The following is a 27228-nucleotide window of genomic DNA, read 5'->3' on the forward strand; positions in this document are numbered from 1 at the left end:
GTAAATCCACTAAAGATTGTGAGGTGCTCAGGTACCTGTGTTAGGTACTCGGCCCCCATCCCCACAGTGGGTACCTGGTAGGGAGGAGGGAGAATGAGAAGGGACTGGTAGGGAGCTAGTCTGCAGCAGCCGGAGATGGAATGATTTAACTGGACTTCACACACTGGCCCCAGGAGAACTCCAAATATTCAGTTCATTTAAATGAACAGAATCGTGCTCTTGGGGGATCTTTGCACTAACAACTCGGAGCAACGCAAAGGACAAATTCATCCCAAGCTTCCCTGTTTGTTCTCAAGTATTTTTTTAACCACTAGCTTGTGTCACTTGGACATTTGAGCAGGTTCTGTGTGGGCCCAAGGACGGCGACAAACTAACAACGGCACCGAGAGCAGGGATGCAGCTGCAGGTTTAATGAGGGCTCGGGCCTTGCTCCTTTGCTAGGAGGGCTCCTGGATCCTGGAAAGTCAGTCCACTGCCTTGGTGGGGACGCCGCAGGCACCGCTGCCACGTTCCAGGGCCGGAGAAGAGGAGTCGTCGCGGGTTATCTCTTTTTCCGGTAGTAGTACACCGTGCGGGTGGTGAACGCTAGGAAGAGAAGATGGAGTGAAGGAGGACCCGGGCCTCTTTCCCGCTCCTGAGTTTATAATTCTAACTGAAACCAGGAAGGGGACAAACCAGGGAAATTAAACCAGGTCGCTGGGAACTATTTTCTCAGCCAAGGGTTTGGCAAGTAGCCTGCTGTGATCTAGACTATCTTCAGCCCCGCCCTCTCCCAGCACTCCCAGCTACAACCAACCGCTTCAATACACTCCAGTCCCCTTACCTCTCCTCTGCCGCCTCCTCCCCCCACGCTTGGCTCGCCTTCTCCTCCTCCCATGCCCCCTTCTTTTGTTCCTCCTGGTCGCAGGCACGCAGGGGCATCTCGCCATTGTCTTGGGCCTGGGGTGGTATCAAAACTGCAGGGAAAGGAGCATCCCTTGTAGGCTCTGCCAGGCCACTTCTTTTCTGGTGCTGACCCTGAGCTGAGAAGAGGCACTTCAGCTGGCCTGTATTTAAAGGGGCAGCTGTGACATGACAATGGCTCCAGCATCCCGGGTCATTTCCACGTGACCATATAAGGTAGAGACAACCTCTGGGATCTGTAGCCAGCAGAGATAGGGTCAAGGCTCAGATTTTACTTTAGGAAGTGGCCTGGATGAGGTGAGGAATGGGGACTTCACCCTTCCCACAGGTTTTCAAACAAATATCCCGGAGTCTGGCATCTGTACACCATGTATCTGTCTACCTCGGGTATTTATCTGGCCCCAGTATCAGAGCGCCTCACAATCTGTAATGTATTTACCCTCGCAAGACTCCTGGGAGGCAGGGCCGGGCTACTTGTATCTAGCGCCAAGAGAGGTGAAGGGCCAGATTTAAAAGGCTTTTAGGCATTAAAGAGGCAGAAAGAGCTCGGGTGAGGTTTCAAAATCCCCCAGGTAAGAACACAAGAACAGCCAGACTGGGTCAGACCAAAGGTCCATCTAGCCCAGTGTTCTGTCTTCCCCCAGTGAAGAGACTCTGTCCCCTCTGTTGACTAAGCCCCTAACCCTCCTGGAGCTCATTGATACCCAGTTTAGGTGCTTTGGAAAGTCCCACGTGATGCCCCTCTGCACACTTAGGCACCTAAACACCTTTGAAAATCTCGCCCTGAGGGTCTGTCTACACTAGCAGACAAAGACAGAACGAGATCCAGTGGCTGGAAACTGAAGTGAGACAAATTCAGACTAGAAAAAGGCACGAATTTTTAACCATGAGAGGAATTTCCCAATGGGACTTACCAAGGCAGACGAGGAGTTCTCAGAGTTGTGCTCTAGCTCAGACAGAAGTTACGGGCCCGACACTGAAAGGACTGAGCGAGGACCATGTCAGTTCCTTCTGGCCTGATGAAATATTTGTATTTCTAATTTTCAGTCATCAAAATTCAGTAATGACAAAATCCCCCTCTGTCCCCACCCTTCTAGCAAGACATTTAAAACAATGGCATTCATTGTTTGTCAGTGACCCTAAACTTCAGAAGAAATACCTCCAATGCACTTTGTTGGGCATCAGCAGGTGACTGAAGCAAACTAACATACGGGGGCTCTAGGTAAAGCATTATTTAAAAGAACTTGAATGACTCCGTAATCGCATTATGAAAGGCCATAGCTTTGGGAAAGAAATGCATTTTTCTTGCCCTCCTGTGAGGTCCCTGCAAAAACTATGGAAAGGGGCTCAGAGTGCCCATCATGAATGTGTGAATGTTGTTGTTACAGGAGATGTCAGTCTGGGAGGCATATGCTGGAGGCCACATGCAGCCAGTAAAAAAATATCATAGGGAAAATAATTTTCTTACCCAAAAGGGATTGAATCCAACACAAGGTAACTCTGTTTTGTACCTCACTGGGATGGATAAAACTGAACTGATCTTTGGACTGAAAGTTGGTGGTTTTGCCTATGGACCAATGATTATGACCTGATTAAATTCATTATGGGCAAACAGAATACCAGTGATATCCATATTTGGTGCTTCAAGAGGGCTAATTCCCCAAAGGTGAGGGAAAGTATGAGTGAAATTGATTGGGAGGAAACATTTAGACAAAAAAATGTTAATGAAAATTTGGAGTTGTTTAAGAAGAGTTTACTAAATAGCCAAAAACACACCATTCCACCATATGAAAGAGGACACAATTTTGGTTAAAAGCACATCCTGGGAAAGAAGGGAAATGAGGATAGATAGATAGATAGATAGATAGATAGATAGATTAGATGTTTCTAAAATCTATCTATCTAGTGAACAAGATGCAGTGTTGAAAATTGATAAGGAAAGCTAAAGACATTAGGGAAAAATCTATGACTGGCAGGCTAAGAACAGTAAAAAAGAGTTTTTAAGTATATCAGGAACCAGAGAAATACTAAGAATGGTATATGCCAATGACTACATGGAGATGGTAAAATTGTTATAATGATGCAGAAGAGACAAAGGCATTTAACTTAGTACCACATGACATTCTGATTTTAAAAAAAGCCCTATACAATATACATAAAGCACAAATTAAATGGATTAAGAACAGTCTGCTTGAGAGATCTTGCAAAATAGCTGTTGACGAGGAATCATAATTGAATGAGGATGTTTCTAACAGGCTTTAGGGTCAGTTCTAGGCTTGATGACATTCAATATTTTATCAATGAGCTGGAAGTATATCTAAAATTACTGCTGATCAAATTTGAAGATGACACCATTTGGTGTGATCTGGTTCCCTTGGTAAACTGGACCCATTCCAACAAAATGTGTGGTATTAAAACAATGGCCAAATGGCAAGGTTATACATGTAGGAAGAAAGAATGCAGTGGATGTAGAAATGGGGGGGGGGGGGAAGATGGTTATCAGTGTTCATGGCACTGGTGTGACAAATACTAGAATTCTGGTGCCCAAATTTTAAAAAGGATTTTGAAATATTGGAGAGGAGGAAGAAGAGAGAGAGAGCAAGAGAGAGATTAAAAAAAAAGAAGAAAACGGAGGGGCAGAAAAATGCCGTACAGTGAGAGACTGAAAGAGCTCTGTTTTTTTGTTTAAGCTCAGAAAAGATAAGAGCAAAATGGGTACTAAAGGGCTCGTTAATCTAGCAGATAAAGGCAAAACAAGAACCAACAGCTGGGAGTTACAGTCAGGCCAAGTGAAATTAGAAATGAGCACAAATGTTTAACCGTGAGGCTGATTGAGCATTAGAACAACCTACCAAAAGGTGTGGTGGGTTCTCCAACTCTTGATGACTTCAAATCAGGATTGCAAGGGATATGGAAATGTTGGATCTACCAGAAAGAAAGGCATCCATTCCCAGGCTCCACCTCCAGAGAAAAGTTGGATGGGAGGGGAGCACAAATCTTTTCAATAAACTATTGAAACCATTCATTTCAGTCGCCTCATTTTGATGTTACCATTTCAAAGTGTATATGAATTATATTATAGTTGATAATATAATGTGTCAGTCTCATATAATAAAATATGTATTCAAAGTAGGAACTATTAATACAATACAATTCCATTACATTAACATATCTAAATTAAAAATTATTGTGCTAAATTATAATATAAAATTCAAAATGATAAAGATGAAACAAAGCATTTCAACTTTATCAAAATAAAATATTGTTTTGATATTTCCATAATGAAATTTCAGACATTCTTTTTAATGGAAAAAAGACTTTTCATTCAGATTCTGGGCAGAATCTCTATTTTATAGCAGGGATTCACCAGGAAACCTACTTAACACTGATTGTCCCAAAAGTCCATCAATGTCTGGCACCTTTTCAGTATAGTCCCAGGTCTCCCATCTGTCACATTTCCCCCCTAGAGAGATGGCCCCTAGAGAGATGTAATCTTAATACAATCAGGTCTTTCCAGGACATGGCAGGAAATTGCCATCTGTGTCACAAAGAGCTCTTTCATCTAGTGGAGAAAGGCAGAACGCAAATAAATGGCTGGAAGTTAAAGTTAGACAAAGTCCAATCAGGTTTTAGGCACACGTTTTTAACAGTCCCACTGGAACACACTCCCAAAGGAAACTAGTGAATTCTCCATCTCTGGAGGTCTCCAGATCCAGCCTGGTGGCCTTTCTGGAACATGCTTTAGCCAGACACACATTACTGGGCTCAGTTCAGGGGTAACTGGGTGAAATTCTCTGGGCTACTGGAGGCCAGGTTAGAGGCTCTAATGGTCCCTTCTAGCTTTAAAATCTATGAATGTAGCAAGAATACTTGGGGAGTCTCTAAGACTAGGGAACTCTCTAACCCCCTGGGGCCCCTGGCATAGATATGCAGTGGTGGGCACCCTATAATAATAATTGGAGCTATACCTATCTCCTAGAACTGGAAGGGACCTTGAAAGATCATTGAGTCCAGCCCCCTGCCTTCACTAGCAGGACCAAGTACTGATTTTTGCCCCAGATCCCTAAGTGGCCCCCTCAAGGATTGAACTCCTTGGGTTTAGCAGGCCAATGCTCAAACCACTGAGCTATTCCTCCCTCCCTGGAGTAGCTAGAGCAGAAAGACAGGCCAGCTCTGGTCTAAGAATCATAGAATCTCAGGGTTGGAAGGGACCTCAGGAGGTATCTAGTCCAACCCCCTGCTCAAAGCAGGATCAAACCCAACTAAATCATCCCAGCCAGGGCTTTGTCAAGCCTGACCTTAAAAACCTGCTATGCCATCAGTTCCAAAGTCAGATCAGTGAGACTCTCCTAAATCAGCATCAAGAGTGTCTCTGACAAAAAGGAAGGATGCTGGGCCTGATTTCTAATCACAATTGGGCTAACTTTACACTGGAATTACTCGACGAGGTCTCAGTCACACTTTACTGACCCAACGGAATGAGGCCCACAGAGTTTAGTTACTCCTGATTTAAACCAGGGTGCGATCAGATTTTGCCAGATACCTGCTAAAACTTTGAAAACATTTCTTTATGGTGATAGGGATATGAAACTGTTGTATCTGTCCTAAAGAGAGAAATCCACTCCCAAGCTCCGCGCCAAGAGAAAAATTGGCAGGTCAAGAATATGTGCCAGGCAGGCAGAGTGGAGCAAGCTGATTGGACAGGAGAGGTTTAGGTAAAGGAGGTTCTGTGACAAACAGAGACATCATAAGACAGCGTGAAAGTGGGGTGTGTCTTGGGAGCCATCAAGACCTCACTGGAACGTGAAAGAAGCAGCTGCCAGATAATCAACAGGAAAAGTTTGAATCTAATAATTAACCCCTGGTAATTTACTAGTCCTGATGCTGTTGCTACCCAAGATGATGCTGGAGCTAGAAAGCACCGAACTCTTCCTGGCTATTTCATTGCATGACCTGTGTTACAACATGGAAATGCTCAGAGGGCGTGTTTCTTCCTATTGCTTACTATCCCATACTGGGAATGGCAAAACTCACTTAAAAGCAAAGCAAATACCTATAACCAAGCAAGAATTCAGGTTACATTAAGCCCCCTTTCCTTGGTAGCAAAATGTTAATTAGGAAAATTAGTTATAATTAAAAAAATCGGTGCAACTGCCAATGTACATTGTAAAGAACATTATACCTTAATCCAAAATTGTTAAATTTGCCTTTAAAACCCACCAACATTATTCTGCTTCTAGCATCTCATTAAAAAGTGAAATTCCCTGCACCCTGACCCTGCTCTCTGGCAGGAGCACTGGGTGGGGTGGGGAGAGGACAGGGAGGGACTGCAGGAGGAAGGGGTGCACTGCTAACTACGCTCTGGGAACAGTTGTCCTTATTTCCCTTTTTATAGATGGGCACTACATTTACCCTTTTCCAGTCTTCTGGAATCTCTCCCGTCTTCCATGACTTTTCACAGATAGTCACTAACGGCTCAGCTATCTCCTCAGTCAGCTCCTTGAGTATTCTAGGATGCATTTCATCAGGCCCTGGTGACTTGAAGACATCTATTTTGTCTAAGTAATTTTTAACTTGTTCTTTCTCTATTTTAGCCTGGTCTGATCCTACCTGATTGTCACTGCCATTCACTATGTTAGCTGTCTAATCACCACCAACCTTCTTGGTGAAAACCAAAACAAAGAAGTCATTAAACACCTCTGCCATTTCCACACTCTCTCTTTTTTGATTTTTAGATAATTGAAGAATGAAGATCTCCTGGTTAAGCCAGTGTGGTTTCTTGCCATACTTCCTATCTTTCCTGCGCAGTGGGATAGTTTGCTCTTGTGCCCTTAATAATGTCTCTTTGAAAAACTGGCAACTGTCTTCAATTGTTTTTCACCTTAGACTTGCTTCCCATGGGATCTTACCTACTAACTCCCCGAGTTTGCTAAAGGTGCCTTCTTGAAATCCATTGTCTTTATTTTGCTGTTCTCCCTGCTACCATCCCTTAGAATCATGAACTCTGCCATTTCATGATCCTTTTCACCCAACCTGCCTTCCACTTTCAGATTCTCAACTAGTTCCTCCTTATTTGTCAAAATCAAACCTAGAACAGCCTCTCAACTAGTAGCTTTCTCCATCTTCTGAAATAAAAACCATCTGTGCCCTGTGGTGGTATTTTCCCAACAGCTGTCTGGGTAGTTGAAGTCCCCCATCACCACCAAGTCCTGAGCTTCGGATGATTTTCTTAGTTGTTTAAAAAAAGCCTCATCCGCCTCTTCATCCTGGCTAGGTGGTTGGTAGTAGACCCCCTACCGTGACATCACCCTTGGCAATGGTGCACCTGGTGCTGGAATGCTGTGTCCAGTTCTGGTGTCCACAGTTCAACAAAGCGGTTGATAAATTGCAGGGCTCAGAGAAAAGCCACAAGAATGATCAAAGGATTGGAAAACATGCTGACGAGTTGACCAAAGTCTATAAGTACCTACAGAGTGAATAAATATCTGATAATGGGCTCTTCAATCTAGCAGAGAACTATCTCCAGTGTCTGGAAGTTGAAACTAGACAAATTCAGATCGGAATAAGATGTACATTTTAACCATGAGAGTCATTAACCACCAGAACAATTTCCCAAGGGCCGTGGTGGATTCTCCATCACTGGCAATTTTTAAATCAAGATGGGATGTTTTTGTAAAAGCTCTGCTCTAGTTTAAACAGGAATTAATTCAGGGAAGTACCATGGTCTGGGTTATGCAGGAGGTCAGATTAGAGATCAGTGTGGTCCCTTCTAGCCTTAGACTCTATGTACAGGGCCGGCTTTATGAACGGCGGGGCCCGATTCGAATACCCGGTGGTGGCCCAGTGCTTCGGTGGCACTTCGGCGGTGGGGGGTCCGCTCTGGGTATTCTGCAGCACCGAAGGACCCCCAACCGCTGAAATGCCACCTAAGACCTGGAGCGGCGCCACCCCCGCCACCGGGAGAGTAAAAAATTTTTTTTTAAATTAAAAAGACGCCTAAAGCATGGGACCCTCTTAGGCGCGGGCGCGGGGCCCTTCCAGGGAATCGACTTAAAGCTGGCCCTGTCTATGAATCTAAACATTTCCCCCTGTTTGTCTTTTCCACATCAATGCATTAAACTCCAGGCTTCCGTATCCTCCCCCTGCAATAAAAAGATGAGGGGGTGAAACCTTGGTCCCATAGAAGTCAATGGCAAAACTCCCATAGCCGTTAATGAGGCCAGGATTTCAGCTGGGTCTGTTTTTACTCACCTCTCGTCAGTGTCATCATTCGAGGCAGACTGCGCCTGCCTGTTCTAGCTGGGCAGCAAGCACAGGACAAGGGCCCGCGGCGCACCAGACGCATGGATCCAGACTACCTTGGGTCCTGGCAGCGCCCTCCCAAGGGCTAGCAGGGTCTCCCATTGGTGCCCTGGCATATTCTGCCTGCAGGTTCGCTGCCTGTGGTATCCTTTCGCACTCCCTGGCCTCATGCCCGTGCTATGGGGCGGGTTCAGAGAGGTTCTTGTTTGGGAGTCGGGCTCTGATGGGAAAGAGGCCGCCTGATTCTCACCAGGCACGAAGGCAGTGAGGTCACTTGCTGTGGGACCCGTATGTCTCCAGCGTACCCCGCACCTTGCAATCGTCAGTGGGAGCGCCCATGCTGCAGGCAGTCGACAGGCGACCCACATTCTGCCCCCAACCTCCTCCTCCCTGATCACTAATGCTGCGATTCTTTCACCGAGGTCGTGGAAGTCAGGGATCCCACGACTTTCCATGACCTCCGTGACTTCCGCAGCGGCTGGTGCAGCTGACTTCAGGCCCAGCGGCTCGAGTGCCCAACGACCAGCTGCAGCAGCCACTGCTGAAGCGACCGAGGGCCAGCTGGCTCTGGAAACCACCCAAGCAGCGGCCAGTGCGCTGGTCCCACGGACTGCCTGAGCAGTGGTCCCGGGAGATGCCCTGGAGCCAGCCACCCCAGCTGCTGCTCGAGCGGCCCCAGGCAGCTGGCTCTGGGGAGTGCTGCGCCCAGTGTGGCTGGTGCCAGGGAGCGCCCGAGCAGCGGCAGTTCCGGGGTGGCTGGAGCAGTGGCCCGGCACCCAGAGGCCAATTGGAAAGGCAGTGCCCCCTGGGGGGCAGTCAACTCCCAGCACTGGAGCAGGCCCCCCCCCAGCAGGGCCCCCCGGAGTAGCGGGGCCCCAGAAGTAGAGATTTAGTCGGCGTATTTTTTGTAAAAGTGATGAACAGGCCAGGGACCACAACTTTTACCAAAATACCCGTGAGTAAATCCTAGCCTGCCTGAGCACGGGGATCACGGGTAAGGCGTGACACTCACAGTGACACGTGCCCACAGGAGGAACACATGTTTGACCCCAGAGGCAGGTTCAGTCTAGCAGAGGAAGGTCTAATGGACCCCAGGGCTGGAAGTTGAAGCTAGACCCACTCAGACTGGGAATAAGGGGTAAATGTTAGCTGTGAGGGTAACCAGCCACTGGAACCATCGACCCAGGGGCAGGGGCGGGATTCTCCATCACAGGCAAATTTTCAATCCAGACTGGCTGTTTTTCTAAAGGATCTGCTCGAGTTCAAGCAGATATTAATTCAGGGATGTTCTGGCCTGTGTTCTCCAGGAGTTACAGGAGTGGGTGGGTGAGATTCTGTGGCCTGTGTTGTGCAGGAGGTCAGACTAGATGATCATAATGGTCCCTTCTGACCTTAAAGTCTATGAGTCTATGAGGTCAGACTAGGTGAGCACAGTGGGGCCTTCTGGCTTTGGAATCTGTGACTTCATGGCCCGTTATCCATAACTGCCCACTGCGGGTTGCTTTTCACTGTGGGATTTGAACAGGACACGTCCAGCTGGGATCACCTAGATTCATAGATTGCAAGGCCAGAAGGGACCACTGTGACCATCTAGTCTGACCCCCTCTATGGCACAGGCCAGAGACCTCCCCCAGATGATTCCTTTTGATCTACAGCCGAGCTTTTACAAAACAGCCAATCTGGATTTAAAGTTTGCCGGTGACAGAGACTGCCCCGTGCCCCTGGGGACAATTACTTCACATTTACTTTGGTTCTGCCCTGTGCAGCGTATGGATGGTAGGAAGGAGGGTCCAGCGACCAGGCATTGGGGTGGAAGTCAAGGAACATCTCCTGCCAACTCATTCAGCATGGCCCCTGCATGCCTGAGAGAGAGAGGAAACCCCTCCCCCTCCATTGCAGCAATCTGTGCGTCGTAGGAGCCCCTGTCTCACCACCGGGTCATTTGTGACATCAGAACCAGACAAGAGGGTCACCAGCTCGCTGTGACTCAGTGACCGAGCTGCCACACTCCCACCTCGCTGGCTGACAGTGGCGGCTGGGAAGCCCCGGGCGAGATGCTGCTTCTGTCCAGCCGGATGAAGGCCTGAGGGCTAGAGCAGGAGCAGGGGAAGTGACATGAGGAAACGCTGAGATGTGAATGTTTGGCCCAAACGGGAGGTGAGGGCCGTTTTCCTGACTCTGTGCTCTAGCTCATGTGTACTGGGCAGAGGTGCGACATGCTTCTGACTGTCTGCACATGATCAGCTCCCCCTCCTCCATCTGTCACCTCAGGGGCTGCTCATCTGCTTCGGTGGCCCACTCTTTGGGGCAGGGATTGAGTTTGCCTCTGTGTTATCACAACACCCAGCACGGGGGAGTGTGAGAGGGAGGATGGGAAAGGAGTTAGGACACTCGCGGGGGACTCAGGAGAGCTAGATTCTGTTCCTGGCCCTGCCACAGACTCCCGGTGTGATCTTGGAGAAGTCACTTGGGGCATGTCTACATGGGGACATCTGGGACAATTAATCCAAATTAGCTCAAGGTGGTGTGAGGAGAAATGCATCAAAGACGGTGCTGATATGTACCTGGATACACCGCACAGTGGAGCGCTGGTCCTGATCCAGGCCCCAGGTCCTGCAGCAATATAAACATTGCATCATAACGCTACGTGATCAGTGCGCAGGAAATGAGCCGTTTGTTCCCCCGTCGCTGCGTAGGCCTCGCCCCAACTCAGACTTCAAAGGGAGAGCAGGATACCCGAGGAGAGGTGCCTGCAGAAAGGGAAGCGCCAAGCGGGGCCCTGTAACATGCATCCCACCGTCAGAGATCTCCTCTAGGGGCTCAAGAGGCTGCTCTGCTTCCTTGCCTTCGTGATCTATATTGCTGCCCTGGGAGATGCCTTTTATTACTTCTTCATTTTCCTGATGGTCCCTGGCGTTGCCTTATGCGAACACGTGTTACCAGCCTTGCTGCTTTTCCTCCAAACCCTGACGCCGGTCGCAGACGTCCTCGTCCACGATGTGCTTCGGGCTCTGGCCGTCTTCCTCGTCTCCCTGGCTCCCACTTCTTGGGCTAGAAGCTCATAATGCTGCCTTGGGCCAAAGTCACTGCCCTGCCCCGTGCCTCGGTTTCTCCATCTATCAGAAGGGGATGATAACACTTACCTGCTGCATTTTTTGAGGGGGGGCTTGTGAGGCTCAGTTAATTAATTCATGTCGTTAATGTGCCCTCTAGCTCCTTCAATAGCAGGGCAAAGTACCAGGCAGTCCAGTATTTTACCTCTGCTAGTGGCCAAGGCAGGGCCCAACTCCACCAATGCACCTGGCCAAGTGTGCAAGGATGCGGCTGCTGGGTGAAAACCTTCCTGACCCTCCACTGTCTTGGGCCCTGAAGACTGAGCCTGGGCCATGTTTAGCTTGGCGCAAGCTCTGTGTTATCAGGGGTGATAACCTCAGCATCCCACCCTCTGCCAGAGAGAGGCTGCTCCCCACTGGCACCGTGGGGGTCTGATCCCGCCTTCCCGCTGTGTGTCCCTCACAGGGACAGCACCACGTCTCCTCAGAAGCAGCAGCCAATGGCCAGGCCCTGCCGCAGGGTGATCAGGCGGCCCCACTACGCCGGGGGGGTCCTGAGAGACTTGCTCGACGGGTTCAAGATGCTGCTGAGCATCGTTCTTTTCCTGGCGTTATGTGTCTTCACCAGCTACGTCGGCGTCCTCTTCACCGCCCTCCTGATCGCGGCCGTGCACGTCTTCTTCAGCAGCCTGCTCCCGTCCGCTCTGCTCGTCGCCCAGTTCCTGCTCTCAGCCCTGCTCCTCCTCTTCTGCCTGCAGTGGCTGAGCGAGATCCTGGCTCACGAGCCCGCACGGCCCTGCTCCAGCTCAATACAGCATTGAGGCACGGACGTGCCCTGGTGTCTTCATTTCCCCGGGGGCTGGGGGCTGTGCGCGGAGAGTCCCTCGCCCCAGCCCCTTCTGGCTGGCCCCGGAGCGAGGGGGGTGCGTGCGGAGGGAGAGGCAGCTTGCAGGCTCAGCGGCTGACTCTGGGGAGAGGTTTCTGGGTCAGGGACGCAGGCTGATGAACACTCTTGGTGCTAGGAGCTAAGGGAGCTGTTTCCTGCTAGTTGATTCCTCCTGCGCTCAGAGACACGGGGCTTTGATGACGTTTGGCTTCTTTACAAAGAAATACCTGGCTACCGCCAATGTCCGCTCCCAGCTGGGACACCCACAGGGCCCCAGACTTCGACTCACTGCTTGGGTCCCAAAGGGCAGTGCTAGCTTGGCAGTGAAGCTGGAGCAGGGCTGTACAAGCCCACCCGAAGCCTGGGGCTAGCCCATGCGGCCACCTGTGCTGCCGCGGTGTCACCGCTCCGGTACCCGAGCCCCCTGGGTTTAAGCTAGCTCGAGTAGCTCTCTGTGAGCTGCAAACACGGGAAGGCTGAGAGCAGTGAGCAGGGTGTGGCCTCGGCCGGAAGAGGTGGGGCAGGGGGCTCACCTCCCCAAGGGGAAGCTTCACCCACCACCCATGACCATGCCTGGTCAAGGAGATCAGTGCGAGCCTGGAAGTCAACGAACCAAAATTGGTGTGTTGGAAATTAGGCCAAATTAGTGGGCAAACCAGTGAGAGGACGGGGTATTCTGCTCACCACGCCCCTTCTGGGGTCCTCCAAAGACTCTTTGAGGGGAAGGAAGGGCAGCCGTGAGGCAAGTGACGGGGTGGGAGGGGGGGACGAGCTTCACCACCCCCACTGTCTCCTGGGACCCTGGACTTTCTTCCTCCTAATCCTGAGAGCTGTCCTGACCAGAGAGAGGGACTCTCACCTCCCAGCCACCAGCTGGGAGTGAGACTTTTCCTGCCCCCACCCCTCCAACCTGTCCTTTCCCCTCCTATCTTTTTTTCTTTCTGTGTTTCCCTCCTGTTTAATGAGGGCCTGGTTTAGCCGGCCAGGACTCCACGCTTTGCAACCCGGCTGTGCGCCCCCGATCAGAAAGGCAGCTAAAAGCAATGGCCTAAACAGCCCGATGCTGGTACGAGTGTGCCAGGTCTTGGGGTGGCCGAGCAGGCCCTGGGCTGGGCCTGGGTTTTACCAGCAGCGAGGCTGCAAGTGAGAGTCAGCACCAGAGACAGACGCTGCATTTTCTCCCTTTGCTGTTCTTTCCCCTCCCCATTTGTGTGTGTTTGGCTTGTTTTATCTTCTGGGAAACGGGGCTGGACTTTAATAACAGCCCAGGGAACCTTGAGCCAGTGCCAAACCTTTGGGGGGATTTGCCCTCCTACCCGCAGCCCCGAGCAGTCTGAGAGGATGCCTGGGGCTGAGGGAAGCAGACTAAGGTGCTGGCTGGCAGCTCATGTGTGCCCATGATACAGGGAGTACAGAAGCCACTGGTGGAAGGGAGGAGACTGCATGGGGAAAGGGAGATGGACGTATGGGGGGCAGGTGTGGGAGAGGAGACGGGGGAGCCTGGAGAGAGTGTGAGTGAGGCAGGGAGGGAGATGAGAGGAAGGGGACGGACAGGGCTGGTGACGGGTACGTGGAGTCCCCGAGCGGTGGGGTGGGAGCTCAGCGTTTGCTGCCCACGTGCTGCTGAACTTTGAACCCCGGGGAGTGGTCGGTCTCACAGGAGCTGGGGCCGCCCCCACGGCTCTTTGTGACAGCAGCCGAAGGCAGCCTGGGCAGCACTGGGCCGTGTCACAATGCCGGTGCTGTGCTCTGGCTCAGGAGTGGGGGTGCCGCTGGCGAGCCACGCGGGAGTTGCAGGTCTTGAGGGCTGGAGCAGAGGCAGGGGAAGGGTTGGTTTGATTGGTGCTGAGCTCTTAGCCTTTGATCCAAGCTGGAGGCAAGTTCTGGTTTCACTGCTCTGTTGCCGGCACCCTAGGTCCCCTGGCTCTCGCACGGGGCGGCTTGCATCTTCCTGCTCTGGGAATCGCAGACAAAGCCAGTCTGGCGTCCGTTCCTAGCCCCCGAAAGCCGACTCCTTTACACAGGGACAATCTTCTGCGGCCCCAGTGGCTCTGTAGGATTTGCCACACTGGATTAGCCCATTGGGCCACCTGGGCCAGGAGCCTGCCTCTGGCAATGGCCAAGTCTTACTGCTTCCGAGGAAGGCAAACTAGGCACTCGGCTAGTTGTACGACAGTATTTGGGTGACGCGGTTCCTTGCTGGTCCAGCCGCATGAGCAACCCACGACCTGCAATAGGAACCCCTAGGGTTGACGGCGGACAGGTGTCTGCACTGCGACAGGCCAGCAATCGCTGGAGCCAGGCCATCACGGAGCTGGCTGGTGACTGTCTGGGGGGACCTCACTGTAAATATGATGTTCAGTTCTGGGCACCGTGTTCACAGAAAGATAAGGACAAATAGGAGGCGGGGTGGGTGGGTGTCAGAGAAGAGCCATGTCTGGGGGGCTGGCGCGAGGGCTAAACCGGGACAGAGTGGCTGCGTGATGACTGGGGGGTGGTGAGAGAACAGCACATTAATCACAGACGCTGGAAGGCCGGGATCACCAGCGTGAAGAGGAATGGCTGAGCGTGACTCTCAGGGGTAGAGGCAGGAGGAACTGAAGGAAAGGAAGGACCTGATCTCACCTCCCTTACAACCAGTGTGAAGCAGGAGTCACTGCACTGTGGTCCCTGGAGTGCTGCTGGTGCAAAGGAGATCAGAACTGGGCCCTGAGAAAGGGAAGAGTCTGGCTGAAACTCAGGAGACCTGTCCTGGCACGAGCTGTATCAGGCCGAGGAGCAGTCGCTCAGGGGCTGCGATGGGAATTGTAAAGCAGACTGGACACAACTCTCGGGGGTGTCCCGTAGGGAACAACCCTGCACTGGCCCCAGGGGAGATGGGCAGGACGGGACCCAACGGGCCTTTCCCCTCTCTGACCTCTGTGGTTCTGTGAAGCAGGAGGTTTGGTGAATGCAGAACACAGAGGGACTTGTATGGGAAAGTGTGGGCCCCTTACTGAATGAGGGAGGCAACCTAGTGACAGAGGATGTGGAAAAAGCTAATGCACTCAATGCTTTTTTTGCCTCTGTTTTCACAAACAAGGTCAGCTCCCAGACTGCTGCACTGGGCAGCACAGCATGGGGAAGAGGTGACTAGCCCTCTGTGGAGAAAGAAGTGGTTCAGGACTATTTAGAAAAACTGGACGAGCACAAGTCTATGGGAGGGTGCTAAAAGAGTTGGTGGATGTGATTGCAGAGCCATTGGCCATTATCTTTGAAAACTCATGGCGATTGGGGGAGGTCCCGGATGACTGGAAAAAGGCTAATGTAGTGCCCATCTTTTAAAAAAGGGAAGAATGAGGATCCAGGGAACTACAGGCCAGTCAGCCTCACCTCAGTCCCTGGAAAAATCATGGAGCAGGTCCTCAAGGAATCAATTCTGAAGCACTTAGAGGAGAGGAAAGTGATCAGGAACAGTCAGCATGGATTCACCAAGGGCAAGTCATGCCTGACCAACCTAATTGCCTTCTATGATGAGATAACTGGGTCTGTGGATGAGGGGAAAGCAGTGGATGTGTTATTCCTTGACTTTAGTAAAGCTTTTGATACGGTCTCCCACAGTATTCTTGCCAGCAAGTTAAAGAAGTATGGGCTGGATGAATGGACTATAAGATGGATAGAAAGCTGACTAGATCGTTGGGCTCAACGGGTAGTGATCAATGGCTCCCTGTCTAGTTGGCAGCCGGTTTCAAGCAGAGTGCCCCAAGGGTTGGTCCTGGGGCCGTGTACAAGAGTTCGCCGGGGCTCGCCCCTGTCCGGGGCGGTGGGGAGCCATGCCAGCTCATTACACACCGATGGTTCCAGGGAATTAGTCCGGCCAGGGGGTCTCCCTCGGTAGCCCTAGCTGTAGCCGGCTGAACTGCGGTTAGTCCGGCCCTGGCTCAGGGAGGGGCAACCCCGCTAAGTCTGGTTTGGGGCCCTCAGTCAGGGCTGAGCAGTAACAACAGGCTCCAGCCTCCTCAGGCCAGGGGGAGGGGTGTCTGCCACCCAGGAGGTCCCAGCCTGGGACCCTAGCAGCGGCTGAAGATCTGCTACTTAGTCAATGGGGATCCCGGCCGCAACACACCGACATGGGCTCTGGTCGTGCTGCAGGCAGACTGGGGTCGGCTGTCCCTGGGCTACTTCCACACTCCCCCTCGGGCCCTACCTGGGTCCTGGTGTTGGCCTCTGAGGGATCCAGGATCATGGGTTCGTTGGGGCAGGGGTTGGTTGGCAGGCCCGGCAACTCCTCCGGGCAGTGGGCGTGGGGCAGGTCCGGCAGCTCCTCCGGGTAGCGGGCGCGGGGCAGGTCCGGCCAGTCTGGGTGGCCGCCTCGGGCCGCGGGAGCTTCCCAGTCGCGGGCTCCACTGGGGACATCTGCTCTCTCCAGCGGCTGGGCTCCTACTGAGCTCTGAGGGCCGGCCTTTATAGTTCCGGGTCACCGCCTGACCCTCTGAGGGGCGGGCTCAGAGCTCCCTAGCTCTGCCCACTTTGGCCTCTGGATGGGCTCTTCCCCCTCCGGGGCGGTGGGGAGCCACACCCCCTCACTACAGGCCGGTTTTGTTCAATATCTTTATTAACGATCTGGAGGATGGTGTGGACTGCACCCTCAGCAAGTTTGCAGATGACACTAAACTGGGAGGAGTGGTAGATACGCTGGAGGGTAGGGATAGGATACAGAGGGACCTAGACAAATTAGAGGACTGGGCCAAAAGAAACCTGATGAGGTTCAACAAGGACAAGTGCAGAGTCCTGCACTTAGGACAGAAGAATCCCATTCACTGCTACAGACTAGGGACCAAATGGCTAGGAAGCAGTTCTGCAGAAAAGGACCTGGGGTTACAGTGGACGAGAAGCTGGATAGGAGTCAACAGTGTGCCCTTGTTGCCAAGAAGGCTAACGGCATATTGGGCTGTATAATTAGGGGCATTGCCAGCAGATCAAGGGACGTGATCATTCCCCTCTATTCGACATTGGTGAGGCCTCATCTGGAGTACTGTGTCCAGTTTTGGGCCCCGCACTACAAGAAGGATGTGGAAAAATTGGAGAGAGTCCAGTGGAGGGCAACGAAAATGATTAGGGGGATGGAGAACATGACTTATGAGAAGAGACTGAGGGAACTGGCATTGTTTAGTCTGCAGAAGAGAAGAATGAGGGGGGATTTGATAGCTGCTTTCAACTACCTGAAGGGGGGTTCCAGAGAGGATGGATCTAGACTGTTGTCAGTGGTACCAGATGACAGAACAAGGAGTAATGGTCTCAAGTTGCAGTGGGGGAGGTTTAGGTTGGATATTAGGAAAAACTTTTTCCCTAGGAGGGTGGTGAAGCACTGGAATGGGTTCCCTAGGGAGGTGGTGGAATCTTCTTCCTTAGAGGTTTTTAAGGTCAGGCTTGACAAAGCCCTGGCTGGGATGATTTAGCTGGGGATTGGTCCTGCTTTGAGCAGGGGGTTGGACTAGATGACCTCCTGAGGTCCCTTCCAACCCTGATATTCTATGATCAGCTCTCCTCAACCCTTCCTACCACAGGCTGCCCATCTATTTAGCCTGGCAGATCTCTGGGGAAGAGACTTTGGCTGCCTCTGCATTGGCCTCATGCCCAGCACGGCAGGACCCCAGCTCCGATGGCAATAGAACCATGAACTCTTCGTCGTGTCCATGAAAGCAGCAGCATTCTCCCGAGGAACCGTTCGCTTCCCCCATCCCCTGCTCAGGCCTCACCATGGCTTCTTCTCCTTGTGTGCTCACAGGGCGGGCACCGCCTCTGCAGAGAAACCACAACTCGAGCGGGCACCAGGCCAGAGGCCCTGAAACATGCATCCCATTGGATGAGGCATCCTTCATGGTCTCAGGAGCATGCTGTGCTTCCTTGCTGCCACAATCATCTTAATCTTCCTGATCCGCATCGGCAGCATCTTTCTCTTCTCCCTCTTCCTGTCCGGGGTCGTCTTAGTCAACAAGATGTTACCAGCCATCCTCGTCTGCTTCAAAGCCCTGCTGCCCGTCACAGAAGTCTTGCTCAATGAGCTGTTCCGAGCTCCGGTCATCTTCCTCATTTCCCTGTCTCCACCCATCTTCCTCTACCTCTGCGTGCAGAAGATACTGCTGCTCGTTTTCATTAAGTTGCTTCAGCTTACTTGGTGAGCAGTTCAAACAGCTCCTATGCAATACAGGCGCCTGGCCTGGCCATGCCGTGGTGCCATCTTTGTCAATCTGACGGCACAGGAAGGAGGAGAGGCGAGTGGGTGACAGGTCCGGGCCCTCTGATGACCTCTCCCCGCGGGAATTCCCTTCAGCTCCCGGAGGAACTGGAGGCTGTATGCTGCTGTGTTCCTAGTGACTGGGTGGGTGGGTGGGTGTTACTGGGGTCACCAGTGGTCTGGGAGAGAGCCAGCATCCTCTGTTTACATGTCATCGGATGGGAGAACTGGGTCTAAACTGGTGTAGTCTGCACATTGAGGGGATTGGAAGAGGACATTGGCTTCAACTCTTTTAGACCCCTTTGAATTTTACTCTAGGTCTGTGTCTGCCAGGACTGGCCACGGCTGGTCTGCTCTCAGGCCTTAGGTTCAGCCAGGACCGGACGTGTCACATGATTGCGAGTCACTGCTGCCGATGATCTTAGGTGCTCTGTTAAGCTGAGTGTGTAGGAGTTAGATCTTGCAGAAATGCTTACTGTTGGCTGTGGTACAGTCTGTTTTGCTTGGGGGTAGGTCTGCACCGGAGATGGAGGGGTAATTTCCGCTCGGGTAGACATACCAGCGCCAGCTCTAATCGAGCCGCTGTGCTACACATCAGACGTGTAGCGACCGCAGCCTGAGCAGTGGAAGGGCCAGCTGCCTGGGGAACACACCTGGGGTTCCAGAGGAGATTGTATCGGGGCAGCTGGCCTGCCCCGCCGCTGGGGCTGCTCTGGCTACACTTCTATTTTTAGCATGCTAGCGCGATCCGAGCGAGTGTGGGTTGTGACGCTCCCGACGGTGACACAAGAGCGTGAGGACCCTGAGGCTGTTAAAACCCAAGGAACAAACTCCTGATTGGCTGTGAGTGCTACACTGCACCAAGTGCAAACTGCTCAGGCACCAAAACAGCCTCAACATGGAGTCACAGCCAGTCCCTTGGGTGCTCCGGGCTGTCTCACCACCCAGCTGAGCTTCACTCTGTGGACCGTTGTCCCTCACACCAAGAGTCACAGCAATGTTCAGCTTACTCAATCCCAAAGGCCCAGTCACTGACCCCAGGTCAGTTGTGCTTTAGCTCTCACACCAAAGATGCTTGTAGCCAATCCTGTAATAAACTCTATGAAGACGTGTTAAATAGGGAAGGGAAGCTGGGGAGTTATTTACAAGGTTAAAGCAGGTAACATACACACACAAATGAGGTACAGTCTTAGGTTTCAAATGGTTATGGAGATTTTTATAATAAGTAAGCGTTATGTATCCTTTAGGGTTAGCCCAGGCTAAGCACTGGGGATCTCTTGCTTATGCTTAGAAACCTGGCCCCCGGAGTCCAAGCAACACAGAGATCTTTAGTTCCTTAACGGTCTGGGGGTTTTATCCCTCTCCTTCCGTTTGTCCTGAGCTGCAGACGGGAGGAGTCCACTTGCATGTCTCATCTTCACAGGGCGGAAAGTGGGACAATACGAATCTTTAATCCTTTTGCTGATGGTTTCTCACTCCAGATGTGAGGAGGTTCCAGTTGTAAGATCCAACCAGAGCCCATCTGGTATGGATGGGTCTCCTCTTTTAGGAGGTGTGTAACAATGTCTGTAGAAGAGTCGCTCTCCCATGTGGTGATTTATACGGTCACAGAGGCTCACACTCCACCCGGATGGAACACAGGTATTACAGGTGAGATCAATGCAGGCAGCAACTCACAAGCATTCACCAGAGTCCAGACACTAGACACTTCCTGAGAATTCTAATCTCTCTCCTGTCAGTGTGAACCCACTAGTGAACACAGATGTGCATCAGTCAGTGTCATAGAATCATAGATTATTAGGGTTGGAAGGGACCTCAAGAGATCATCTAGTCCAACCCCCTGCTCAAAGCAGGACCAATCCCCAGTTCCCTAAATGACCCCCTCAAGGATTGAGCTCATAACCTTGGGTTTAGCAGGCCAATGCTCAAACCACTGAGCTATCCCTCCCCGCCCAGTGTCGAGCTGAGACATGGGGGCCTTGGCATGACCTGGCACCTGGCCTGGCAGCATCACGTGGGTGTGGGAAATTACACCTCTCGCTCCAGTGTAGATGCGCCCTCCGTCTCTCGCTCAGGGTCTGTTACAGGAGCGGGCGGGTGAGGGTCTGTGGCCTGCCACGCGCAGGGGGGCAGAATGGTGAGCACGATGGTCCCTTCTGGCCGTAAAATCTTATTGGTCTAGGATTTTCTTCTTGCTGGAACTGCTGCCTACAGGTTCTTGGGGTGAGATCCAGCGACAGGTACATGGTGCCCCAAACACAGGAGGTCTGGGAGCCGAAGTTACTCGGAGGGGAGGCCTAGGTTGCGGAGTTCCTTCCGAGGCCAGGCCCGTGCCCCTTGCTAGCTGCCTGTGTGGGACACTGACAGTCTGGTCGGTGTGAGCTGGCCTGTCGGGGTCTCCCCGCACTTTGCTTCCTGTGTTATCTGCTGCCCTTTGCTCTTTCCTGGGCCCATTTTTCAGGGCTAGATTGAGCCAGGGCCTGAGCTGCACAGACCCCGGGCAGCCCTGGCAGGCACGGTGCCCTCGTGTGACTCCTTGGAGTCACGATTCCTCCCTGTGCTGTTGGGCTGGTCCGTTCCTCTATGGCTTGGAATCGGTGCCTTAGAAGGGAGGAAATCCAAGGGCTGCTGTGTGCCCCGGAGTCCAGCAGCAGCTGCTAAGCTGCCATCCAGCCCGCGAGCCCCACACCCCCTTTGTGACGTCACAAGCGGACAGCGGAGCCACCAGTTTGCTGGGTGGCAGGCCCAGGGATCCACGTAGCTGGCCCCATTTCCGTAGTACGTGAGCACCTCGCAGGCTTTAGGGTATTTCTCTACCCAGCGCCTGGGAGGCAGGGCAGGGCTGAGTGACTGGCTCAAGGTCACACAGGGAGACTGGGGCAGAGCAGGGAACAGAACCGGGGATTCCCCCGGAACCATCCCTTTCCCCAAACCTCTGGATGCTGAGCGGTATCGGGCTGTGGAGGAACCTCCCCGGGGAAAGAGGTGAGACTTTAAACCCAGCCTGGACCAGAGCCCAGGAACAACACTGCACTGGCCCCTGGGAGCTGGCTGGAGGGGACTGAGCCAGTGTCCCCCATCTCTTACTGCTATGCCCATGTGCAGCCTGCCTGGGGACCCTGGGGACTTTCAGGCTAGAATCTCATGCTCTTCTGCACATTGTCTAGCTTGTTACTCCTCATTTGGCTCCTGTGAGTCCCGTGGCAGGCCCTGCCTTGCGTGCAGGAGACTGGGCCAGGCGACCTATCGCGTCCCTTCACAGCCCCCACTGCTCCGATTCTGTGACTTGCGTGTGGAACACGGCACTGCTCAGCGTGAGGGAGGAGCTCAGCATCTGGCCCTTAGGATGCAGAAGTACAAGGGGACTTGTGACCCCCTCCCTTGTACCACGTCACTCAACCTCTCCGATTATCAGCTCTTTGGGGCAGGGAACGTGTCTGTAACTCACTCAGCCCTGGTTCGAATCAGATCCTTTGGGCATGAAAGCAATACACACATCAGATCATCTGAAATTATCCACGATTGTGAAAGCAGCTGTTTTCTCCCCAGCCGATCAGACCGATCAGTAGACTCCTGGTTCCCCTGTACTCCTCCGTCTGCCTGTATCTGTCCTCAGCTTGTGAGCTCTCTGGGGCAGCAACTGTTATGTTCTGTTTGTGCACACTCAGTGCGAGCAGGGTCTGGCTCATGACTGGTGCTCCTAGGCGCTAGAGAGATGGTTAATTTCCCTCTCTCACTGCTTAGGTCTCACACCAGCTCAGGCTTCCTGTCTCCTTCACAGGCTGGGTGCGATAGCCGAAGAGACGCTGCAGCCAACCGTGACTGAGCGCCAAACGAGAGGCCCTGCGACATGCAGCCAGTCCTCAGAGGTCTCCTTCCCGCTCTCAGGAGGCTGCTGGAGTTCCTTGCCCTCGTTCTGTGTTACGATCTCATTCTCCGCATTTCCTTCATCTTTCTAGTGCTCCTCTTGCTCCCAGGAGTCGTCTTCTCCCAGCAGGTGTTCCCAGCCATGCTCATCTTCTGCCAAACCCTGATGCCATGTGTCGACGTTATGGCCAATCACGTGTTCCCGGCGCTGGTCATCTTCCTGGCCTCCCTGTCCCTCCCCGTGTTCCTCTTCTTCTGCTTCAAGCTCATTCTGCTGCCCTTCTCCTTCAAGCTGTTCCAGCTTGTTTTCCTAGCACCTTGAATGGCTCCCGCTCAATAGAGCCGTCCGGCAATCACATGTCATGGTGTAACCCTTTTCCTTGGGCATGTCCTGCGTGGTGGGCGCGTGGGGAGTGAGGGAGGTGGCTGCAGCCCTTGTTTGATTGTCCCACCCCAAGAAGTGCTAAGAGGCTGATCGTTATGAAGATAATTTGGAATCATCTCCCAAGAGAAGGGGTGGAACCCCCCCAGTTCTGGAGATTTTTAAAACCAGGCTGGACACAACACTGGAATGTATCCCAGGATGGTGTTTGTCCTCTTAGCTAGAGCATGGGCACCTGGAACTCCTGTTCACCTGGTTATTTACTGTGGTACCCAAGCCCTGTTCAGAATCGCTGCTTTCCAGGCTACAATCCCCCATCTTGTAAGTGTGACCTACAGTCTTTCCCCCCTTGCAACTGGCTGGGTTAAAACACGTTGCTCAAATGGGCCCACCTGACCAAGTGACCCACGTCGGTCTGCATAGCTGACCTGTCCTTATCGTTATTTTCTTCCAGGTCCCTGATAAAGATATTGACCAGCACGGGGCCGAGAACAGATCCCTGCAGCCCGCCCTAGAAACACCCCCACCGGCCCAAGGCCCTAGGCTAGACCTTGGGAGAGCCAGGGTCAGTTCTCAGCTCTATCCCGGCCTCCCTTGGGGACCTCATGTAAGTCTGTGGGCTCAGTTCCCACCTGCCCAACGAGGATAGCACCTATCTGCCGCACGGGGGTTGGGCGAGAAATGCTACAGATTGGTGGGTGCTCGGATCAGTGACCGGGCCCTATAAGTACCTGTGACCTCTAGGGACTCTGCAGTTTTGGGTTTCGCTCTTGTGAAAAGTGGGAGGAGTCCGGTAGTCTCATGGTCACAACCCTGCTTTTATGGAGCACCTCCCCCCAAAGTTATCACCCTCCATGCTGCGGCCCACAGTGCTACGTGTGACATTAATACCCAGTTCATTGGTCTCATATGCTCAGTGCAACAACTCGAGTTATTTCTTCTGCGCATGGGGCAAAGATTTTGGAGTTTTTCCCATCTCTGGTCATTTCTATCACTAGTGCGGTTTGATGGCCGGCCATGATCCCACCTTTCCCTTGTGTGGTCATTTCAATAGATAGGGGTTTTTGATGGCTGTGCACGGTCAAAACGTCAGGGTTCTCTCTAAATGGTCCCTTCAGCTGAGAGACCCCCTGCAGAACACAGTGTGGTCCCTCAAAGGTGAGTGACAGGCGCTGTCCGACACACGAATCCGCCTCTTCATATACAGGTCAGAATGGCCAGTTCAGCTCAGAGACCCCGGCACTCTCACCGTAGACAGGGTGCCTCTCTCCACCGAGACGGGCAGTGGGGGGTGCGCCAGGGGCTGAGAGCTTGGGGGCCAAAACCATGCCAGGAAATGGCAAGCATGCGATGCAGCTGCAGTGCCCAGGGCTGTGGTGAGGCCGGGCAGTGGGAGGAACGAAGGCGATGAGGAAGGAAGGTGTCCTTTCTTCTCAGATGTCTGACCCTGCCCCAGACTGTTTCATGTTTCCAGACACACTCCAAAGCCAAATGAACAGATTGCTACAAACCAGGCTATATTGCTTGGGCAGGGTTTTCATACGAGCCCTCCAAAAGACATAGGTACTGAGAAAGTTCTGTTCAAGTTGCATGTACAGAATAGGCCCAAGGCTTAAATAAACATTTTCAAAATGAAGCTGTGACCCGTGGGGGGTCTCTACTCACCGCTGGATGGCGCCTCCTCCTGGCCGTGCTGGGGATTGGCTCTGCCAGACCGACGTCCCTTCCAGCTGTTACACTCCACCACCCTCTCAGCCTGTGGCCCCTTTCTGGCTCCAGGAACCACAGCCTCCCTTTCGTGACTCCAGCCAGCTCACTGTGCGGGTCCCACTCCTGGAGGGGATGTGTATCAAAGTCCCTGCTCACCAGTGACCCCAGATAGTCCTCCCCTTGACTTCCCCAGGTGCTGCTCCCTCAGTGGCTGGCAAGGGCACCCGGGCCTGCCCTCTGCTCCAGGTTCCAGCTCAGGGTCCCTCCAAACAGCAGCCAAGGTCTGGTTCCCTTCCACACCCTGCTGCCTTTCCCTGGGCCTCTTCCTTACTTCCTGGCCCTCCCCATGCCTCTAGGGCTGCTCCTTCCCTCTAGGGGGAACCATGGGCTGCTTGTCTCTATAGCCCCCAAGCACACCTCCTTCCTCCCAGGGAGTGATGCCGGCTACCTCCCCACAGCCTTTCGGCTTCCAATTTCCTGTCTTGATAGACGCCCCTCCTGTCCCCACAGAGCTGAGCTTCCCCTAATCAGGGCTTTCCTCCCGGCTTAATTCTCCCCCACTGCAGCCTAATTGGCTGATTGGCCCAGTTCAGCTCTTGCAGGGCCAGCATGAGGAGCACACCCCATCCCAGGGCATGTCACAGCTGCTACCTCAAGAGGACACAGATTTAACTGGTGAAAACGTTTTTGAAGACAAGCAATTTCCCCATTTATAACTGGTTTGGCAAGTCATTCACCACAGTGCAGTGTGCGCTGCTATCCCTGCTGCCTGAAGAGTCACTGGAACGTCATGCGTTGTAGTTTCCTCTGTAGCCCCTACTGTCAGCTATGTGGGTTTGTTATACTCCTCACCCTTGTGATCGGGGAAAGCCATTTGTCCCTGGGAAACCTTCCCCCGGGGTAGCACGTGCCCTAGTCGGCAGGCCTGGAGGCAGTGGAGCTCAATCTGCCAGTGGCAGAAGGGCTGTGTCCATTCCCCTGTAGATCTTCATCCCAAAATCCTTCAGGTCCCTGTGGTTTTGCATGTTCTCGAGGCCCATTAGTGGCTGGGGCAAAGAGGAGGAGGATTAGTGGGCTAGGAGCATGGCTGACATACTGGGGTGTTCCTACCCGCTGCTGATGACCAGCTGGTGTAAGAGTCCCAGGATCCAGAGAGCAGCCAGGCAAGATTCAAGATTCCAGAAAAAGGGACGTTACCCCTTGGCTAATCTCAATGTTGTTCCCAATCCATCTCGCTTGGATTTCATTAATGGTAAATTCCATGGAGCAGAGCCCATCTCTACCCATATTTTTAGTGCCACTAACAAATGAGTAATAAATACAATCATTGGGCTTCATTAGAAGATACAAATCTTGGCTGAATTTGATAAAGGTATTTGTCATTTCCAAGGTAGGCCTGTCCCAATGGGGTCCGCATTCAGTCTTTGCTGTCGGAGAAGCATGTTCCTTATTATATATTTATGAACTGGCCTGCCGGCTGATGTCCTTGGCTGGATCACCGATGAACAGAGCCAGCTTGTGCCACATTGTGACCTGTCCTAGGGAACTGTGCTGAGTTCTAATGGAAGGGAGAGGAGAGGGGACTCCATCAGCATTTTCCTGTCACCTCCCAATCCCCCCCTGCACTAGGAGTCTCCTTCCCCTCAGCCCCCTTGCAGGTGATGCTGGGGTAGAAAAGCTCGAGCCAGACCCTTCATTTTCTCTGCCCCCAAGGGAGCCTGGAGTTGCTTCAGGATGCCAAGAAGGGACCCAAGGCCAGGCACGAACCTGGAGCATGGTCCCCTTAAAGGCCCAGGGTGACCATGGAACCAGGAAAAGAATAACTTGACTCAAGCCTAGCTTATTCCTAGAGCACACAGGGGTGTAACCAGGAAGGCCAAAACACAATTGGAGTTGCAGCTAGCAAGGGATATGAAGGGTAACAAGAAGGGTTTCCACAGGTATGTTAGCAACAAGAAAAAGGTCAGGGAAAGTGTGGGACCCTTAATGAGTGGGGGAGGCAACCTCGTGACATATGATTTGGAAAAAGCTACAGTACTCAATGCTTTTTTTGCCTCGGTCTTCACAGACAAGGTCAGCTCCCAGACTGCTGCACTGGGCAGCACAGCATGGGGAGGAGATGACCAGCCCTCTGTGGAGAAAGAACAGGTTAAGGACTATTTAGAAAAGCTGGACATGCACAAGTCCATGGGGCCGGATGCACTGCATCCGAGGGTGCAGAGGAAGATGGCTAATGTGATTGCAGAGCCATTGGCCATTATCTTTGAAAATTCGTGGCAATCGGGGGAGGTCCTGGATGATTGGAAAAAGGCAAATATAGTGCCCATCTTTACAAAAGGAAAGAAAGAGAACCCGGGGAACTACAGACCAGTCAGCCTCACCTCAGTCCCCAGCAAAATCATGGAGCAGGTCCTCAAGGAATCTATTTTGAAGCACTTGGAGGAGAGGAAGGTGATCAGGAACAGTCAACATGGATTCACCAAGGGCAAGTCATGCCTGACCAACCTGATTGCCTTCTATGAGGAGATAACTGGCTCTGTGGATATGGGGAAAGCGGAGGATGTGATCTATCTTGACTTTAGCAAAGCTTTTGATACCGTCTCCCACAGTATTCTTGCCAGCAAGTTAAAGAAGTATGGGCTGGATGAATGGACTATAAGGTGGATAGAAAGCTGGCTAGATCGTCGGGCTCAACAGGTAGTGATCAATGGCACCATGTCTAGTTGGCAGCCAGTATCAAGTGGGGTGCCCCAAGGGTCGGTCCTGGGGTTGGTTTTATTCAATATCTTCTTTAATGATCTGGAGGATGGCGTGGACTGCACCCTCAGCAAGTCTGCAGATGATACTAAGATGGGGGTGTGATGGGTTGGATCACAGAACCCCCCTTGGGAGCTGCCACCCGATGTGC

General features: G+C 52.5%; 1 long non-coding RNA gene across 1 annotated transcript; it reads right to left on the reverse strand.

Moving 5' to 3' along the window:
- Positions 1–389: 389 nt before the first annotated feature.
- Positions 390–1055, reverse strand: LOC120405584. The gene is made up of 2 exons (XR_005598703.1): positions 824–1055; positions 390–585 (listed from the first exon to the last, which is right to left on the reverse strand). It is a non-coding gene; the product is annotated as an uncharacterized LOC120405584 (long non-coding RNA).
- Between the last annotated feature and the right edge of the window lie 26173 nt (positions 1056–27228).

The sequence above is a fragment of the Mauremys reevesii genome, linkage group 5 (assembly GCF_016161935.1).
Source record: "Mauremys reevesii isolate NIE-2019 linkage group 5, ASM1616193v1, whole genome shotgun sequence".
NCBI classification, from domain to species: Eukaryota; Metazoa; Chordata; order Testudines; family Geoemydidae; genus Mauremys; species Mauremys reevesii.